The 20,170-nt window shown below is 36.8% G+C and overlaps 1 protein-coding gene across 23 annotated transcripts in view; it reads right to left on the reverse strand.

Moving 5' to 3' along the window:
* The window catches only part of GALNTL6 (polypeptide N-acetylgalactosaminyltransferase like 6), a 554,330-nt gene that overhangs the window by 385,456 nt on the left and 148,704 nt on the right, over positions 1–20,170 (reverse strand). For 10 of the 23 annotated variants that reach the window (XM_080590199.1, XM_080590198.1, XM_080590207.1 and 7 more), the window contains one exon: positions 3,291–3,403. The exons of the other annotated variants lie outside the window; for them this stretch is intronic. The gene's annotated coding sequence lies outside the window, so the exon portion shown is untranslated. The remainder of the gene's footprint in view (positions 1–3,290; positions 3,404–20,170) is intronic. 23 annotated transcript variants of the gene reach the window in all.

Consider the following 20,170-nt stretch of genomic DNA (forward strand, 5'->3'; position numbering starts at 1 on the left):
TATGGTGAATCATACTATGCACAATCTTTCTGCAGAATTAATTTTGACTGTGACTACTTTATTAATGATTTCATTGCTGTTTTTTACTGAAATGAAGAAAGTTTCAGTTCTCTTATCAAGTGATTATTAACACTACAACGAAGTCCAGAGATTTACCTAAGTCCCCATTTGTTCACAACTAGAAGGCAGAGTTAAGAGTAGAAAAGACTATATCTTGATGACCTATTAAATTTTTTCAGTTTATTCATAATGTTTGAGTACTTGGATGGTTAGCACCTGTCCCTACTGTGGACTTAATCTCACATTAACTAAACCAAATGAGGTGTTTGAACAGGATGGAGTTTTAAATGAGGCATTCCATCTATAGCACACAATTTTAGGTTTCTTGTAATAAGTAGAAATACTTTTTGTTCCAGAATATCTAGGAAACTTGGAAATTGGGAATAGATGAAAAAGAAATGTTCTGGAAAGCAAGACGAAGAGTAGAGCACAGAGACCTTTCAAAATTTTATGTGAGAAGAAAAACAGTTTATTATAGGTCTAAGGAATGAGAGAAAAATAGTGGAAGGAGATTTAGCTTGGCAAGCCATTGACTGGATTTTAAATTGTGATTTTATGGATTTTTTTTTTCCTTCCAGTTTCACACAGATAGTTTATCAGTCTTCAACTATGCCTGTTTACAAAAGAGACGGCCATTTTTCTCCTAGATAGCACACTATAAGAGCTGTAAAAAGCCAGCCTTTATCAGGATGCCTTCAGACATAAGTTTCATGCTTGTGTTAGTGAACTAGACCCTCTTTCATGATTTTTGACATCAGTACTTCGCTAACAGAGGAAATAATTTAAGACATCCAGTTTGTTCTCCTTTAACGACTTGCAGGTTTACTTCACAATGTTCTCCCTTATCCTCATATAGCAGCAAGGACAGCAGGACAGACTCCAAGGACAAGGACATCAAGGACACACTCCCACACTCCTCCCTCCATGCCCTTTCCTTTTTAGCTCTTTCTCTTTTGGGACACCAAAGGTCAGGATCACGGAGGTTAACATGGAGAGAATGGCAGCTGTGGCACTAGCAATATGGAGAATAAAATGTATTTACTTGTAATACATATACCTGTTTTTGTTGTTTTGCTTTCCTACTTAAACTTATAAAAAGGTCAAGTCAATGGAAACAGTATCACAGCTTAAAGGAAGAGGTCAAGAAATCATATAGGGCTCCTAGAAACAAGGCAAGTACTATATAGGGTTTGGCACAGAAACACCACAATCCTTCAGGGATTTTTTTTCCCCCAGTTCTTTTTTTCCTCCATTTCTGCAGTCTTTCCCTCCCCTCTGCCCCCCCCCCCTTCCCCCCCATCTTTCCTTTCCCCTCTATTTGCCTTTCTGTTACCCTAGCACTTATACAAAATTCTGACATTTACCACCCAAGGAGACTTTTAGCTAGAAACTGCAAATTGCAGGGTTTTTTTCTTTTCCCCTGTTAGCATTCGTTCTAAGCCAGAGGCAGCAATTAACCCTTACAAGCTGTTTTACAGCACAGGCCACATCTTCCTGTTTTATATCATGTTGTCAGATCTCAACAAATTATCTTAATAGCCACACATACCATCATTGCAGCGTGCAACTCTGACACACACCAAGTTTTTACCCTACAAGTGCAAAATATGACTCCAGATATTCTCACTGCTATTTATACAAGCGTACTTAATCTCAAAGGCTAAAATTGGACAGATGGAATTAAGAGACAAAAATCCTTATACTTTCATAAAAATCAAAAGGACATAGAAAATTATGAAGATCAACCGCAGGTAAAAATTGAGGACAGTAATGTCTGGGAATGATACAAATGAATTAGTCGTCTTTGCTTACAGAATTAAATCTACAAGGTGGTGTCACATGCCAGGATCTGACCCCTATGTTCTCTTAATTGGTCTTTCCTAATGTCATGCAATCAAGAATTTATATGGGGGGTTTGTGAGATGATCATTATCTAACATCAGTAAATGTATTCCATATGAAAAAGTCGTATTTCTAAATTTTGTTGTCAAGACTATATAGTGATTTCTGTTAATAAAACACTGTCCTTGAAGAACTGTTCTTGGGTCAAAGTAATTGCAAAATCAAATTACATCTATTTTTGCCAAAAGAAGGAAAAGGAAAAATAATAAGAAACTCCTCTTGTTAAATACTCCTTGCACACCATCTACAGTTATGTTAATGGACCCTGTACTTTGGTCATCTGTTCAAATTAAAGAAACTGCCGTCACAGTAAGAAATCTGCATACATTGTCAATTGTTCTAGTTCATTACCTGTTAGCAAATGTGAAAAGCCAAAGCCAATTCTGACATCTCTGTATAATGAATTCATTACAATGAATTTAGATTTTAGAGAAAAAGCAAAGGACAATAAAAAGAAACAATGTAGGTAATGCTTATATTAATAACATTTGTTGAAAGCATAGTGGCAGGAATAAATTATCTAAAATACATTTCAGCCTTTCCTTGAAGTCTCAAGCTTTAGTAGTTTATTACATAACTTGTTGTTGCAATTTTAAGACATGAGGATTAAATCATGAAATATGTGCTTATCATCAAACCAACAGCCATGAAGCTTTCCACTTAACAGATTATACTAATACAGAACTTCTGATTTGTCTGGATTTCAGGAAGTAACTGTGTTACTTGAGCATCACCACTACAGTATGAAAATGTTCTTTTTATATAAAGTATTACACAGAAAAATAAAGCGTTCAAATTAGTTTATATTTAAGGATAATTTATAGTGTAAGACTGGATTAAGTGTTTTTTGTTGTTGATGTTTGCTTGTTGTTATTATTTTCTCTCCAGATGGAAAGATTTTAAAATATACAGCTTTTAAAAAATAATATAATGTCCAAGATAATCTCTTTTTTATCTTGGCAAGCAGTCAGAAAATAAAGTTATGTTTGCCTGTTTTACAGATGTACTATGTATTTGCTTGTTCTATCAAGGCTGCTTGGTTGGCCCTATGTAAATACATACATACATACAAGCCATAATAAAGATCTACTAAGGATCACCAAACAAAGTAGTATAAGTGAGAGCTTCTTTTTAAATGATTTAACAGAAGCAGACCAAATGCCAGACAGTGTGAATGGGAAGCTTCAGTTACCCAGACATGCATTTGATAAGAGACACAGCTGAAAACAGCTGTCCAACAACTTCTTGGGATGTGTTGGTAACAGCCTTTAAGAAATTAGGTGAAGAAACAATTACAAACTTCTATGTACAGACTGGAGGAAACATACCTGAAAACTCCTTGTGAATGATTCCTCATCAAATAAGAGACCATGTTACTTAGTACTTCCGTTTAAGACTCACTAAATTTGCAGCCAATGTCCAGTAGGACTGCTTTGCAATCCTACAGAAAAATACAAAATATTTTTAAACAAAGCATGAAAATGAATTTTTTTGGGATAATAGATCAGTAAGGAAAGCACATTATTTGGGGAGAATCCACTCTTCAACAGGATGGGAGAAGGACTACCTTGGCAATAGTAAGCAGCCTTCTATGCTACTTTGTAGACAACATAGACCAACATTTCTTCTTCAGAGCCAAGAGTTCCTGAACTGATGTGCCACCTGGTACAAAGTATTAAAACCAACTTATCCTTGCTGCTTCCAACAGGGGCCACCTTACAGAATATCTTTGCCTGGACCATCCTGAGACTCCCTGCACTGACTCCATGCTGATGTGAAGCATGCACCACTGCAGTGACACTCCTCCTCTTCAAAGGCCACCTGCACAGGCATCTATTTTGGTTTTCTAGTGAGACCAGCTCCACACCACAGTATCAACATGCCTTTCCCCAAAGGGGCTGCTCACCTCCCCCCAGGCACTCTCTCTTCCTCCTCCTACTTCCAAAGGGCAATGTGGGCAGCTGGACAAACCCAAACCAAACCCTGCCACAGTCAATGGAGCACTGGCCATATGCACCAGCATGACAACTGCACCTACCCTAATTAAATATTTAATTTTAGCTCAACTCTTGACGCCATACTCAAAGTCAAATATAGCCTAAATGAATATATCAGTATTATATTCCTGTACACGATGCATGTATCTTCACAAGAACAGAGGAAAGACCTCTGCACATCTGCAGAGCCTGTTACCTACAGAAGTAAGGAAAAATCAAATTTCACAAGTCAAAGATTTAGAGAATGCCCTGACAGCTTTCTGGCTTTTGTTTTTGTTTTGTTTTGCTTTCCCCTTCATTTTCCATCTGCCCTGGGGTAGATTTTAAAACTCTTCTGACTAAACTTGTGGTCTAGGTCATTGAGCTTCAATTTGTGTTTATTGCACTGATGATTGCAAACGTTCTCTACTTTAGGAATGGAAATGACAGTCTGCTAACGAAATAAACTAAAAAGTGAATGCTAGAAGAAAATAACACCCTTTTCAAGCAAAGCAAGCAAAAAAATGAATGCATATTTTTCTGCTTTCTACAGCTCCATGGAACAGAAATTTAATCAGGTGATAAAAGGTTAACAAAATCCCTACAGGAAATCTGCAGTCACTGACTAATTGATTTTCACTTTTGGTTAACTGTATCATTTATATATGTTTTTACCCCATGGTAAAGCCAAAATGATGATGCTGTTCTTATCATTACAGTTGATCAATCTTCCCTGTTTCTGAGGGGGAATCCTGTATGACTTCTGCTTTCGGCACATGCATCAGGCAGACAAAACAAAAGGTAAGCCTAGCAAACACTGCTTGCTCATGGATGCATTAATCTTAATAAGTGACTGTATATAATTAGGAACTAGATGTACAAACAGACAAAAAGCAATAAGTAACCCTAAACCAGAAATGCAATAAGAAACTCAGAGCACAATTAGGTTTAACTTAGCTTAGTTCCTTTGCTGGTAGTCCTCTGTAGCAGCACTTAAACTGAAATAATGTTTCAGCTTTATATCACCTTGCTTTGGGTTGCAACTACTGTGAAATTAGCTCAGGACTTCACAGGCTCCAGTGCCAGTGACTCTTCTCATTCACAAATCCATCTCTGGGCTTTCAAGGTCCATCTACCACCACCATGCTAACAGCTGAAATGTCAGCCTGGGAATCGCCCTGACTATACCAGGTTCCCTCTCACCCTTCCTTTCCCACACCCTTGAAGACGAAATGATTAATTGTGCTCTGACCCTGAGCTCTACAGGGCCTCTGCTGTGCTTGCTGCTATCCTGTCCTCCACTGCCACTGCATTTAATGCAGTTCCTGAGGGTGAAACATCTTATTTGCTACCACCTCCAGAATAGGAGGACTGACGCCTAAACAACCCTGAAAACTTACCTTTCTATACAAGGCAGCATATGACGAAAAAGCAAAATTGATCAGACTGCTCATTCATACCTTGTAAGTTGTAGTTTTGGTTAAAAGACAACTGTGTCATGAAAACAGATCGAACTAGAACACCATGAGTGTCACCGAAAAACAAACTCAGTACTTTCAGATAACTTTTTACAACCAGTAAGATTCCAATAGGAGAACCAATAAGAGAAAATTTCTTCCCAGTCATTCCCATTCCCCCCAAAAAAGAAAATTATATATACACTCTGGAAACATATGAAACTCTAGATCCTGGATCCTTTACCATATTCAGTGTTTAACTCAAAAAACACCTCACATTTACAAAAAAAAAAAGTGTAGTGAAAGCAAAAATGTGTGAAAGGCAGAAAATCAAAAGACAGTCTGTAAAGAGCTTAGAGTGAGGCACGACTCAATCCAAAAGCAAAGGCAAATAATGTCATGTCCCTACACATTGTTTTCAAGGGAAACACTGAAATATTGGTTAGCTTAAGTTCTTTTTAATTCCTATACATGAGCTACTATTGTCAGAAAGGTTTCAAACTGAAAGACTTCATCTCTGTTCTTGGTAATTGAAGATGTGACCAAATAACACAGTGCTGAATTCACCAGTTAAGTCAAATGAGCATACTTTATCTTATTTCTAATACATCCACTACAATAAGCAGAATAAAATAATCTCTAATAAAATGAGGTGCTAGGTAGGTATTTGTAGCCCCATGCAAAGTTAAAGACAGAAAACTGCTGCTGCAACAAACAGTAATGCTCTGTGCCATTTCCTAGGTCTAATGGAAATGGGAGCTAAGTGCTCCTTCTTTTGGTCCATTCCCATTGACCAAGAATAGGGAGAAAGCAATTCTCATCTGGCGTAATAGTGTTAGCAGCATATAAAGGCTTCCCAGATTTACCATGTTCAGTGTTTAACTCAAAAATCAATTTCCTGAAAGCACATTGCCCTAAGACAAAGTATTTAATTGTGATATACGTTTTTGAAACACTAGTGACCACATTCGGTTGCCAGCTAATGGAAACAAAACGGCGCAACTGAAAACAGAATTTGTCATTATAGTTTAATGCTATTCTATAAAAGAAAATTAACTTTAAAAAAGCTTAATTAACATATATATTATAAGGTCTCTGCTAAGAAATGTAAACCCTTCTTTTGACAGTATGCTGTGGGTTAGCTACAAATTTAAATCAGGTTTTAGAGTTTAAAAACAACTGTAACTCATACATTCCCAAAACACTTCCAAGCATTTGCTACAAAACAGTTGCACGCACAGCTCATGGAGGAGTTCAAAACCCACTTTTCTAACTTGCAGGACTTCAGACTTAACTGACTTATGTTGTATAAGCAATTCTTTAACCTACACGAACACCTTCCCAACAAACCCATGGATAAAATCCTTAACCAACATTACTGCAAAACAACAAGGGATAGCCAGCATTTTTATTGTTTTTTTTTGTTTGTTTGTTTAGTTTTGTTTTCCTAGGAAAGATGTCAGCACAGCCAGAATTCTGCAAAAAAAACACAGCACACAGTTTAAAAAATATATTTATTTAATATGGTTTCTTCATTGATTTTTAAGTAAATGTAATATAAAAAGAATGTCAACAAAATAATTCAGCTACTGCTTTCACTGTGAAAAAAAACACCAAAAAACAACAAAAAAGAGCAGAATTAAACATCGTCAGCTATGGCACACTCCAACTGAACCACAATTTACATTTATTCTTTAAAATAAGTAATGAGGGCAAAGCATAACAGAGGTGGTTCTTTTTCTTTAGACAGAGCAATAATTATTTCAAATACAATGGCTGTCATAAAAAAAAGTGAGAATACTAAAGCATACATACTCTTTATATATAGAAAAAGCGTGTGTGTATACATATATATATATATATATTTAAGTACAGGTAGTCAAGGATTTCAGTTTCTTAATCATCTTCCATACTTGTCATAGATGCAGATTCATTTATGTCAATTCACATATTATGGATGTCCACAATCTGACAAGACCAAAAGTGAGACAGACTTATTTGTTGATTAAGGACAGTCTTCAGTATTAATAACTCCAGATTTAAAAATTCCCAGAATCTACGAGCAGCTTGGATTCTTTTCAGCTATTCAAAGACTCATCAGATCCTTGCTTACCAAAACAAAGTTCCCACATTCTGCTCTTACTATTGTTAAAAGATTTTACACGAGAGCTGTAATCTTTGAGAGCCAAACACCATGCTAATCAAGCATCTTAAATATATATATATTCAAAAAAAACATCGAAGTAATTGCACATCACTACATAACATCCCAAATACAAAGCTCTAAGGAGACAGCATGTTGTAAACAACAGATTCACAGATGTAAAACAAAGATCCCAGTTCTGTGAGAAACACTGTTCTCAGCATCTCAGAGTTGACTGGGCACATGACAACTTAGAGTTCATTTTGGTCTCAAAATGCTGAAGATTTCCTGGGATAACTCCATCCCAGAAAAGAGCTGACAAATAATGGCATGGTATAGCTGTCATATCAAAACAAGCAGGTGAAAAAATTAGAAATCATTTGTCTTCAGCATGTTATCAGCTTATCCAAAACTGAAGATTTTTGGTATTATTCTAAGAGACAACTTATAAAAAATAAATAAATCACAGACCATTAATTGGCAGCCAACTCAGAGTTTTCTATTTATTAGCCTTCTGAAATATGAATTGCAATGAAAATTTGCTTTCAGACCAGGGATGTCATATGTAAAAAGCTATAAGACAAAAATTGACAGATATAACATCTTCTTTAAGAAAAGGAATGCCTTGCCATAACTCTTGGTTAGTCACATTCTTCCAGTACTTAAGAGATGCACTTATACTCCAATAGGATAATGGATTTTTTATTGACTTTTTTTTTCCATCCAACACCAATGAAGTGGTTACCTATCAAAGTAAGAAAAGAACCCCAGTTTTTCTTCCTTCTGCCATTTCCTCTTGTATACACGTGCAACACAACTGCTACATCCATCCATTCATAAATCTCAAATAACTAGAAAGGAAAAAAACAACAACACCTGCCAGAACCATTTGTCGGAAAGCAAACTAGGGATTTTGTTCAGGAATGAATTCAATTGGCAGGCAATCAGACTCCCTGAGAGCTCAAAAACATAGTACTCCACTACAGAGTAGAATGTTCTTTTAGAGAGATTAAAACTTCTTCATAGGATACCTTTGATTTAAGGCTCTAAGGAAAAAGAAATAAAATAATTAAAAAAACACAACACCTGAAAGACCACTGACCACACAAAGAAATGACTATATAGTAATGTCATAGTTTCATCTTGTCCAACCATTAAGATACTTTTTATGTGAAATACATTGATTAATCAAGTAAGATGTGGATAAGAACACAGTTTTAACACTACACAAGTAGCAGCTACTGCATTTAAAACATTATTTAAAAAGCTGTTCTTTTTATCTTCACAGAGAAATATGATGAAAACCAAAGGCAGGCAAACACAAATCAGTGAATTTGCCTGAAAAATACTAAAATGCTACAGTCCTTTGCTTCGTAAGAAAATTTACTTCAAGCATTAATAAAAGGTGTTACAATTTACCTGAATTAAATGTGCTTACAATAAAGCTGTACACCTAACCAGGAAGGTACATACCCACACAGCTGTGGCCACTATGTGTTGTGCCATGGGCATTGCATCATGGGCAAGTATATTTTCCACAAACATGAAGTCCAAAAGAAAATAGGAGTTATTTCCTTGTATCCTAAACATAAGTTCACATCCAGAACTTAACAATTCTTCCCCTGTGACAAAAAGCCTGGGGTTGTTTATCCTGGAGAAGAGGCTCAGGGGAGACCTTATTGCTCTCTACAACTACCCAAAAGGCAGTGATAGGACTAGCGGGAATGGCCTCAAGTCGTGCCAGGGAAGTTTAGGTTGGAAATTAGGAGACATTTCTTCTCAGAAAGAGTAGTCAGGCATCAGAACGGGTTGCCCAGGGAGGTGGTGGCATCACCGCCCCTGGGGGTGTTTAAGAAAAGGTTTAAGAAAAGATTGGACTCAGTGCTTAGGGACGTGGTTTAGTGGGTGACAGTGGTGGTAGGGGGACGATTGGACCAGATGAACTTGAAGGTCTTTTCCAACCTTAACGATTCTATGATTCCATGAAAAGCACCAGTATAATCACACAGAATCACAAAGTGGTTGAGGTTGAGAACTCCACAGATCCTCTAGTCCAACCCCACTGCTCAAGTGGCGTCACCCAGAGCATGTTACACAGGATCGCATCCAGGAGGGTTTTGAATATCTCCAAAGAAGGAGATTCCACAACCTCTCTGGGCAGCCTGTTGCAGTGCTCTGTCACCCAAACCATAAAGAAGTTCTTCCACATATGGCAATGAAACCTCTTGTGGTTCAATTTATACCCATTACCTCTTGTCCTATCAATAAGCAATAGAGAAGATAACCAATGAGAATTTATAGATGAGAACCAAAGGTTTCTGACACTCATTTGTGGTTTGTTTGTTACATTTATGCTCAGTGGAGTAGCTTTAGGAAAATCACTCTTGGTGGAGCAAGAAAGGTTTGATATGATGGACAAAGTTTTTCAACTGAAGTGAAAGTAAAAGTGACCGCGTGCTTAAGGACACTGACAATCATCACAATTATCTTGAAAAGAGCAACCATTACCAGCAGGCTGGAAAGAAACCCCCTCTTCACCCATTTTAAACTGTTGAAAATGATGTTGTGACTTCCCAAGAGCTAGAATTGCTTGGACACAAGAGGAGGAAGACTAATTTAAGCAATGCTGAAGGCTACAGAAATTTTCTTACCACCTTCCATACATACAGTGTCAAGCATTGTAGATCAATACAGTTCAGCAATGAGTAGTTTTTAGCAAACAGACAAATGACAGCAGCTGCACAGGATGCAGGACTGATTAATCATTGCTAAGCTTAATAGAGAAGTGTAATAGGAGATCTATCGCTTGGATTCTTATATGTAGAAAAACTCTGAAACAGAATTCAAAGCAGACTTTCTCTCAATCAGAAAGGCGTGAAAACCAAAATCAATTACAAATAATATAGTTTATTCTGCCCATATAGTGACACCTTTCTAGCAAACTATTTACATTTTGAAATAAATAACATTTCCTCATCACGCTAATGAAATTAAAAGAATGTTAACTGGACAATGCTGTTTGCACATTGAAAGCTACAGACACTTAAATAGTAATCACAGTGAGTTACCTATAGCAAGTGCTTCCCTTACCAGTAATTTTACCAAACACTACATGGAATATAAAACTTTTAACCAAAAGTTACTACCTTTTACAAATGGGAGAAAAAACTCACTGTGCATAAAAATGCTTCTGTGTACCTATTTTTATCTAACTAAAAGTAATTTACTTAAGCTACTTCTCCCAAGTTTTTTCTTTTTAAATGTTTCCTCAAGAACAGGAAGCTTAAACACATAGTGATTAGAGTTAATAATAATGACCTAGAACTGGTGGAGACATATGAAAACCAGAATATAGAGGTAATTTGCTTTAAAGCTTGGTTACAGGATATTTTTTCTCAGAGGTTAAAAAGGAAAAGAAAGGAAGCTGCGTTTAATCTCATCTGAAAACAAGTATCCTCAGCTCCAAGAGACAGTAAAAACCGATTCCATTGGCCAAACTGGTCAAATGACAATGTCACCATTACATTACTAAAAATATTTCAAAAATTATGTATTTACAAGCTCTGTCTTCTGTTTCTAGAAATATGCTTACAATATGCACAACTGCATGAAAGACCATCACTTTGTCTTTGATAAGCAGCAAATGGAAATCTCACGGCTTACAGACCGGAAAATTTCTTCTTGGGATATGAATCTCATGCTGGTTTCCAACATGACGCTATTTGTGTACTGTAATGTCAAAGATGTACATCTTTCAGAGAAAAGTTCTTCTTTTAAGGACAGACAAAGAATTCAGGAACAGCAATAATGAACAGATATTCCATTAGATAAACATAACCTGAATTCATGGAAGGTCTCTGTCCCAAAGATGTTGTTTACAAGCTAAAAAGAAGTGCTAACTGTGACAAGATCAGGGACAGTCAAATAAAACACAGTGGCAAAGCAAAGACATGATATGATTCACAGGAACCTGCTTTGAACAAGAAAACAAACAAACAACATGTGTAGATATATACATATATTTATATCTATGTATATGCATTACAATTATGCATGTGCACAGGTAGGTTGATGCTCAGAAAATCTGAAACACAGAAGATGGGGTTCAATAAACATATTTGAGCAAAAAAATATTATCCTATCAGCGAGTAAGAATTTAGAATGCATGTATTCAGAGAAAAGCAATACTCACATAAGAAGCCAAAAAGGACTGTGCTTCTGTGATGAATGAATAGACATTCCCCTTCAGGAAAGAATGAGAACTAGAAGAGAATGAAGAGACTGAATACCTGACTTCACTGGTGCTGGGTAAACACAGAACTGGAGAGAAAGGTGTCAACTATGTCTAGAGAAGAAGTCCAACATGCAGTAATGATAAACACAGGTGGGTGATATCAAATCAAGGTAACAGTCAAATAACAAATAACTACTGCAGACTATTCTCTTTGCAGTATGCAATACTGTATGAGCAGCCATTTTGCAAATTTAATTCCATTAACACAAGTTCCCTGGTTGAAGACTGAGATGGGAATGGGGATGCCATTGCTTTTCTTCAGATATCCATGTGGAACACAAATATATAGGAAACAGATCATCAGGACTAAAATCAGTCTTTTCAGTATAATACAGAGATATTAACATCACCAGAGTAGACGGAGCAAGATATATTTGATGTCACTGTACAGATTTCAGTATCTACAGTATCTCAGAAATAAATAAACTGAGTCACGTGAGCACTTCTGCCAAGTAAAGGACACCTCTACAGGGCAGTCATAACCAAGCATCATACTGCCAAATATAGTGAAGTCATACCCCCCTATAGCGTGTACAGGCCACAAAACCACTATGCTATTTTGTTAGTGGAATAGCAAATTTTATCTCCTATCTTTAGGCATTCTAACTTTTAAGATGAATGAAATGGATCCAAGACAAGCTCTTGAGAAAGTGTTTGCTCCTCAGGAAAGCAGAGTCGCTATAGCCTGTTCTTTTTCAAGGATCTGATCACTGCAGATCAGCAATGCTTGCTCTGGTAAAAAAAAAAAAAATGGATAGCCAACCCTGAAAAAGAGAGATATCCAGAACTTGACTTTACTCATCTTCAATTTTTGCAGTTGGGTCATTGCAGGTCAAAAGAACTAATCAATTACTTGCTGAGACATATGGCCTATATTTCACAATATAGTGATATAACGCTTTGTTATGGCATTTGTGAACTGAGTAACTAGGGCCGAGAAACTCAAATATTTCACTGCTGTGGAAGAAAAGCTAAAGGTCCACTTCTCATTTCATAAATGTGTCTCCTTTTAAAGCATCAAAAGTCATTGAATGTCATCTATACAGTTACTGAATCTCACTTTGTCTTTAAAGCTCCTCCAAATTTCCAAGACACAGATACATGAAAAGATGGAAAGGAAACACACGTTTAAAACAACCCACCCAACAGGCATAACAATCAGCAATAATGCACTACAATTACAGCAACAGGCTTACTGCTGTTTTCAAGTGAGTAAGCCTTCAGCAAGGTCCTTAGTGCTGCAGGCTTATATTACCATTTCTAAAACACAAGTGCTGATGACACACTACGTTTTAAGCATAAAATGCACTGATCTCCTCTGGAGGTAGAGCACATGGTATTGATCTTAGCAGCCCTGATACAGACAGCAAACTGTGACTGATAAAAAAAACCCTCCTGCTCCTAAAGGCTCTTGAGGGGACTAAGAAAGCAGCCGCAAGGTGACAGAAATTAGAGGGGATTGAAAGCTGCAGGTATGCTTTGAGGTAGTTGACTCAATAATTAGAAAACAATTTTGATTCTTGTCTCATTCGCTTGCTTCTAAAAGGAAAAAGTATACAATTACACAGATATACGTTAGAAAATTTAAACTTTTAAACCATTCATTACTCAACACTGTTTCCACCAGCTATCAAAAATCCACTATGTTCAAATGCAAAAACAGATTATTTCCCCACAGTAGCCAGCTGTGGACTAGAGAGTGCAGTGGACCTTTTTCTAACATGCTATTATATGTAATAAAGTTTTGGTAATCCAGAATGGGCTCTTCAACATCAGCTGCTTTTGCAGAAGAAACACAGATGTGACTCATTAGTGGCTGGTAAGACATTCCATAGCAGAGAATGCGGCTAACTCAGTTATGTTGTATTACAGTGTTAAACTGTGCTAGAGTAAAGAAACAATATAATAAAACTCATCATTAGATGTAATGCAATACACAACCCCAGAAACTGTTCAACTGCTCTCAGTATCACTTTTGTATCTGTAGTCTCAAGCAGTGTAATGTTGAGCCCAAAGAATACAATATTTAACTGAGCATAGATGAGGCTACCCAAGAGCAAGAACAACCCAGTTCTTTCTTTTTCATGTCCCACCCTTCACATCCTTTTCAGGTGGAAAGGAAGGAAGATTTGTATTGTTTTGTAGGGAAGAATCTAGCACACATCAGATCACAGGCATAACTTAACTTTTGCATAAGAAAAAGACACATAGATAAAGGCAAATACTTGTATGCTATTGCTTTTGTATGAAATAGCTGTGTAAAATAACCTTATGTTTAGCAGATTCCCAGTCCTTAAGCTCTTTAAAACCCATTGATGCTCTATACACTCAGAGCTCAGGAAAATGAACACTTTTTTTCCTGATTGTATAGCAATGAGGGAACAGAAATTCAGCTGCCTGCTTTACTCATAATTTCGTATTCCTAATACCTCAAGAGAAAACAAATCTTAGGGGGAAGACATTATCTGATTTTTTAGCTCATTGATTTGCCGCATTTAAAGCTTCCAAAGATACTTACAGTTTTTTTATTCACAAAAGGCATGACCAAAAATAAATAAATATATCCGTGTTTTTGATATATGACAAACCAGCAGATAAATTCATTCTTAATACACAATAGATTATCCAAGTCCCCAAATTCATTAGAACACTTGAAAGACACGAAGCAGTTTTGAAAACCTTCAAAGAAAATATCATCATCTGAGTCTTCTAAAATGCAGGTGGTAAATGAAGTTGAAAAGTATCATGGAGGATTGAAAATAAGACCTAAGTTTAGATTTTCCTTTTCTTCACAAACGTACCTGAAGGCATTTCTCACTTAAATCTTTATATGAACATATATATGAAAATATTCTCAGCTTGCAAACTAAATACATACGTTTGCATAAACACGGAAGACAACATAACACGCTGTGCTATTCATTTCAACTACAACACAACACATAAAGCCTACATTTTGGGGAATTCCTTTCTACAATAGAGATTAAAAAATATGTTCATTAAGTTTATTCAATCATAGAGCATGATCTTTAATGTTGATACAGCATGTTATATCTTTAGGAATGTAAAATAAACGTTACCTTTATTTATCATAGTATCTTAGCATCATGTTGTTTATGGTACCCTATTTTCGGAAAAAGAACTCCCAAGCTAATTGTCTGTATTCAGAATTCAATGGCAAGATAAAGAGATGAAATGTATTTTCAAGGAAAGATTAAATTATCAGAAAAGTCTATAAGAGTGCTTACGTGCCTAAAATTAAACAATTTTGAACTGTGTGGTGGCCCAGGGTCTTAAGGCACAGACACCAATTGAACAATTCACATAGATTGTCACTAATACTGCCCTCCATTCACCTTGGCTACCATACACAAACATTTCATCAAAAACTACAGAAGAAAAGCATCTAAATGGTAATTACATTGACTGAAACCAAATCAAAGAACAAGGACATGAGAGTGTGAAATCCCCCACCTCCCAGACATTTAGATTTCCCACATTAGTACCACCAAGGCTCTTACGCTCATCTGTGTCACAGAAAAAATCTACTATTTAGAAAACACAGTTGGGCTTCTTAACTGCACAAAAGTAACAACATTCATGGTTTTATATGGGACCATTGCCCGTCTCTATTCCAGGGATCTTCTGCACAGGTAAGGAGCAAATACTTCACAACATCTACCTTTCTCTCTATATGGAGCCTTATGAACCACAAATCAGCTTCTGGCTACATCAGACAATTTTAGGACTGTTTCAACGTATGACCCTTACTAAGTACTCCCTCCCTTCACTGGAGGGAATTGCCTGCTGATGCTGCTTTTCAGGCACAACCTCCTGTGTTCCTGTGCACCGCAGGACACCTCAATCATCTCAGAAAAAATCAACAATTTCCTGCTCTGAGACAGTTTTATACAACTTGATACAAGAACAACGAACTAATGTTTTATAAAGTTGTATTCTACAAAGTGATTTTTTGAGTTCTTAGGTTTGACAGAACAATTAATAAAGTCCCTTTGCACATACAAGATATATTGAGGGAAATTCCCAAGGTCGATAGAGGTCTCAAGTTACTGGAGGATTTTTTCTCAAAACCTTCCTCAAAAGCAATGAGACATAGTAAGGGATGTAGCTCCTATTTAGCCAAAAACTGGAGTGAGATGATGCTTAACAGGCACATTTTAGACAGATCCTAGCCTCCAGAACCGACCTCTAAATGCCCAGGCAATAAGGTCCATAAACAAACATAGATATCACCCTTTATTCTTAGTCTGGATAACATGTCCTGGAGATTCTTTACATCTTTTACAGCTGATCAAGGGAATTAATAAAGATTAGTCACATCCAAAAGCCCAACACGCGACCTATATAACCCTAAAGGGCAAACTTTGACTTTTGCTGTGAGTATGAACATGAGTATTTTGTCACTTCACCTGATGGCTCAAATCCACTGACTTTTTCAAAGACTTGAGCAATATCATTAAGACAGACAAACGGTGCAATAACGTTTGGCAAGCACATGTGGAGTGGCATGAAAAAAAAAAGTCCACTGACCTACTCTGACTTTGTTGGAAGATAGGAAATATTCTGGTTCTGCTACTCTAAAATTCATTTCAAACATGATAATGGACTCAATATTTAGGCATCAAACATTGCACAAATATTTCATCTTGGCGGTTTATTATTTTATTTTTCAGGAATAATGCTGGCAGTTCTTTTGTAAAAGGTACTGCCTAGGGACCCATAACTAGGAAACTACTGCACATCATATAAAGAGAAAAGTTTCTTTAGGAAGATAATGGATCATTCTTCAAATGCATTCAAATCAGTTTTCACATATACAGAACTTATCAACAATATAGATTTTAATGTCAAAAATGTCCAAAAGCTGAATAAAAAGCATTATAATCTTGATGCTTTTAATATTATGCAAATGATTTATCCATTTACTTTATTAATAAAACATCATTGTATTACATAGAGACACATTTTGCACTTCTGTTTTTGAGCTATTTTTAAATTAGGTTAGATTTGACAAGGGACTATTTGTGGTAATGTGGTAATTAAGATTTGAACAGATGTCAGCATTAATAAGGGACTCAAATGAGGTGTAGGGAGATAAATGCACTCTTTTAGCTGTGCTGGCATGCCAGGCATCATCAAGAGAGGGAGACAGCATGGCTTCAGCAGTTCTTCGTTCAGGAGAGCTTCTGGAAAATTGTCCCGTAGCTTGTGTTTTCTGATATTGTACAACCATTACACATGATCTTTCAGACTGTTTAAAAAAAAATACTGTTCTATTAATATTCATGACATTATACAATTTGATCAATATTTTATAATTCCGTAATTCTCTTATGAGAGAACTGTGCTACTGACCACCAATTTAACAACATCATATACTTTAAGCATAGTTACTTTTGATTCATTACCAGCCATGGAAAAACAGATAAATTCCCTTCACCTCCACAACTATTTATGAGTTTCACTGCACCTGCTTAAATTCAGAGCAGAATAAATTCACTCTGTATGCTCATGATTGCTGTTTACATGTAAAGACGTGAGGTCAAATTAAGTTAGGCAAGTTCTGAAATACAAAGTTTTCAAGTGCCAGTTAAGACCTTTTCTGGAGAACCTGTGAACCTGTTCATGACCAAACAAAAAAGAAGACTGGAAGAATATTCCTGGTCTTTCACTAGAGTTTGAGAGCTCGCTCACACTTTAATCCTTCACTCTGCTTCCTATATACTTTTGAGAAAGCTTTTTTTTTTTTTTTTTCAAGAAGAAGTTGCTGTTAGTAGTAAAATACCAAAACAAACACGGGGTTGTGTTCATATGGAAGACAGCAGTGGGTATAGCTCAGGTATCCATCCTTCCCTCAGCACCCCTGAGAAAACTAATCCAAACCCGTAGCTTTAAAGGTCAGAGAGGTTCTAAAGAGTACCATTCCCCGTAAGCACAACCACAGCAGCATGTCTTGCAGTGAGTTCATTTCACTTCAGAAATAAAACATACTACTGTACTTCATAGAGGATAACTAACACAGCAATACAATCAGAATACAGCTGTCTGTGTTTAGCCAGAACACAGTATTTCTAGAAGCTCTGTAAGCTACATAACCAGATTGATATTGTCACTGAAATTCAAAAGGCAGTTTATAGGCAGCAGTCTGACCTTAAATACACGCATATGTACACACACACACACTTCTAAAAAGAGTCCTAAAGTAATTTATTTCTCTGCAAGTCCTGTATGTACAGCTAGAACCAATTTAACCTATCCAGCACTGTGTGGAAATATTTCCCTATGATTTCTTCAATACATAGAATGGCTTGGGTTGGAAGGGACCTTGAAGATCACCTAATTCCAAACCCCCTACCATGGGCAAGGATGCCACACACCAGATCAGGTTGTCCAAGGCCCCATCCAGCCTGGCCTTGAACACTTTCAGAGATGGGGCATCCACAGCTTCTCTGGGCAGCCTGTTCCAGTGCCTCACCACCTTCACAGTAAAAAATGTCTTCCTAATATCTAAAACTAAACTCTTTTAGTTTAAAACCATTACTCCTTGTCCTATCACTGCACTCCCTGACAGAGAGTCCCTCCCCAGCCTTCCTGTAGGCCCCCTTTACGTACTGGAAGGCCGCTCTAAGGTCTCCCTGGAGCCTTCTCTTCTCCAGGCTGAACAACCCCAACTCTCTCAGCCTGTCTTCATAGAAGAGGTGCTCCAGCCCTCTAATCATCTTTGTGGCCCTCCTCTGGTCTTGTTCTAATATGTCCATGTCCTTCTTTTGCTGGGGACCCCAGAGATGAACACAGTAATCCAAATTCTTAATGTTCCATTTCTCTATATAATTTTTAATATATAAATAAGTATATGTCTTTTGTATAATACAAAAATAGGCAGATCTAGATGAAAAGCACAGCATAAACTCCTAATAGGTATGGGAAATATGCCTCATTCTCCTTAGCTTTGCATCATGTATTATAATTTCATCTGCTCAGAATACGTTCAGACTTTTAAAAACCTGCTCTTGATTTTTTTAATTTTTATTTTTTTAAACTATACAGTTGTGTGCTGAGTCTCATTTAAACAACCTGGAATAAAAGATGCTTTGTCATTTTTAGCCAAGTGCATAATAAATTTTACTGTCCCAAAACTAATAGAGTCTTTTCATTCATTGGATCACAGAATTGTTTTTAGGAAAAAAAAAAAAAAGGTAAATCCATGATTTTCCTTTTATTACTTAAATTACGAAGTAGTCTGAAGAAAGACCCAAATTTCATCTTGCTGGCCAAAGATTTGGGGCATATGTCTGTGATAAAGCTTTAAGACAAGACTACTGAAAAAAACACTTAGGGATGCACCAATCTAAGCCTCTGGCAGAAAGTCAGGGAAAGGGGAGGTGAAGCTGAAATCCACAAGACCAATTAAATGGAATACCGAGAAATAACAAAAAAATCAAGGGACTATGAAACTCAATGGGAACTTCTAACTCTTGCTACTCTTGGCTGTTCCCCAGCATTGAGAAAGTTTCAACAAATCAAAAAAAAAAACCCAACAACAAAACAAAAAGAACACTGACTAGTTTTATAATCATACTTCAACAGCATCTGTAGGCTCAGTGGGTCAGACAGGCAATGGGAACTACACCCTGTGTCATCATTATACAACCTGCGAGCTCATGTGAATGAAATACAAGCAAATCATCATAGGTATCATATGTTTCCATGCCAGTTCCACATGATGGGGGTTCACTGCATTGCTATAAGATCTCAAATGAAGGTTCATGTTCATCAAATTCTGTACTGGCTAGGAAACAAGTTCTGTTATTCTGTTACTACAGGTTGCATATCACTCAGTGATGTGAGCAAACACTACTTATTAGCTAAATTCACAAAAAGTCTGCATCCTGGCCAAGACTTTCAAATTCATTTAAAATAAACTGGTATTGGCATATTGTGTTCTAAATTGGAATAAGAAGTACATAAATTCATCAGTAGCTAACAATGATGAATAAAAATTATTTCACTTGTGGTCACCTGTATCTACACTAGTAAGTAAAAATGGTCTCAGGAGCAAAGAATGGTGTCTGACCAAGTAACACACCACCAGCCAATCTCTCCAAGCCCTCAAATTAGCGTGGATGCTTCCAAACACATTTGTGAGAAGTGACTGACCACCACAAGCCCTGAGCTTGGCTGATGTGCTGTGTGAGAGAGTGGTGGTTGGCATAAGGCAACACAACGCTCTCTGCATTGCTGATTGTAGAGCAGTATGGAGAATTGTGTGATAGTGCTCAGAGCCATGCCCCTATTATTGTTATGCCACAACCCTATT

The sequence above is a fragment of the Anser brachyrhynchus genome (genome assembly GCF_964034855.1).
Source record: "Anser brachyrhynchus genome assembly, chromosome: 4".
Lineage (NCBI taxonomy): Eukaryota > Metazoa > Chordata > Aves > Anseriformes > Anatidae > Anser > Anser brachyrhynchus.